Source organism: Ursus maritimus, unplaced genomic scaffold (genome assembly GCF_017311325.1).
Source record: "Ursus maritimus isolate PB19 unplaced genomic scaffold, ASM1731132v1 scaffold_8, whole genome shotgun sequence".
In the NCBI taxonomy this organism is placed as follows: Eukaryota; Metazoa; Chordata; class Mammalia; order Carnivora; family Ursidae; genus Ursus; species Ursus maritimus.
In genome coordinates this window covers 30,427,660-30,428,943 of record NW_024426996.1, presented here as the reverse complement: position 1 = coordinate 30,428,943, position 1,284 = coordinate 30,427,660, and positions in this window count along the sequence as shown.

Here is a 1,284-nt window from a genome sequence, read left to right as displayed (position 1 = left end):
GATGGTGCCCTTTTTGTTCTGGAAAAATCACCTACACTATGTCTTATAGTTATGCTAATACAGACCAAGTACCTATCTATCATTCCTTAGAATATCTGAATGCAGCTGTTTGAACATAAAAAGTTGAGTGGTTTTTGTACTATTGTTCAAGACTTGAACTAATTAAGAGAATATACTGAGTAGCCTTTCATCAGTGCTGAGCATTTTTTAGTAGACTATATATGGGTATTACATGATTCTGAAAGGATGTACACCTTTAATTGAATTTTTATTAACTAGATTATATTTTGTCTACAACAATGCAAATGAATCTTATTCTTGCCAATGCAAATAAATGTAATCTGGTAGAGAATATAAATATCATACTAAAATTCTATTTTGAACAGTTTTAACATCTTAGTGGTTACCCTATCAATTAATAAGTTGAATAAAATCTTTGGCACATACATGTTAATTTTGTATTTTATAAGAGATTTATGTGAGTATAAAAGTTATTTTATAAATTTTCTATTTTATGAGTCATGATTTTATATTTTTGAAAATTATATCTTAAAATTATGAATAGGATTTTTTTTATGCAGACGTATGCAGCTATAGTTTTACCATAGTTTTTCTAAATAGAAATAGACTATTCCATACTGAAGGTAAATTGCCAGTTTTCATGGAGTTCTCTATGCAGGGTATATGGAAATGTAACATAGAGGAGAGCAATAAAAACATACAAATATGATCCTTCTCTTCAAGTAATACTGTAGAAGAATCTAAAGAAAACTAAGGTTGGCTATCCAATTGGCCTATTAAAGGCCACTTTAAGTTTGCAACCAATAAATTTGTTTCAAATTTTTATTTAAATACTACTTAATTAGCATATAGGATAATATTGGTTTCAGGAGTAGAATTGAGTGATTCATCACTTACATATAATATCACCCAGTGCTCAACACAAGTCTCCTCCTTAATACCAATCACCCATTTAGCCTATCCCCTGCGCATCTCCCCTCCATCAATCCTCAGATTGTTCTCTATAGTTGAGAGTCTCTTATGGTTTGTCTCGCTCTTTTTTCCCCTTCCCCTATTTTCATCTGTTTTGTTTCTTAAATTCCACATATGAGTGAAATCATATGGTATTTCTCTTTCCCTTACTGATTTATTTCACTTAGCATAATATACTCTAGCTCTATCCATGTCATTGTAAATGGCAAGATTTCATTCTTTTTGATGGCTGAGTAATAGTCAATTGTTGTATATATATATTTATATATATATATATCATATATATATATA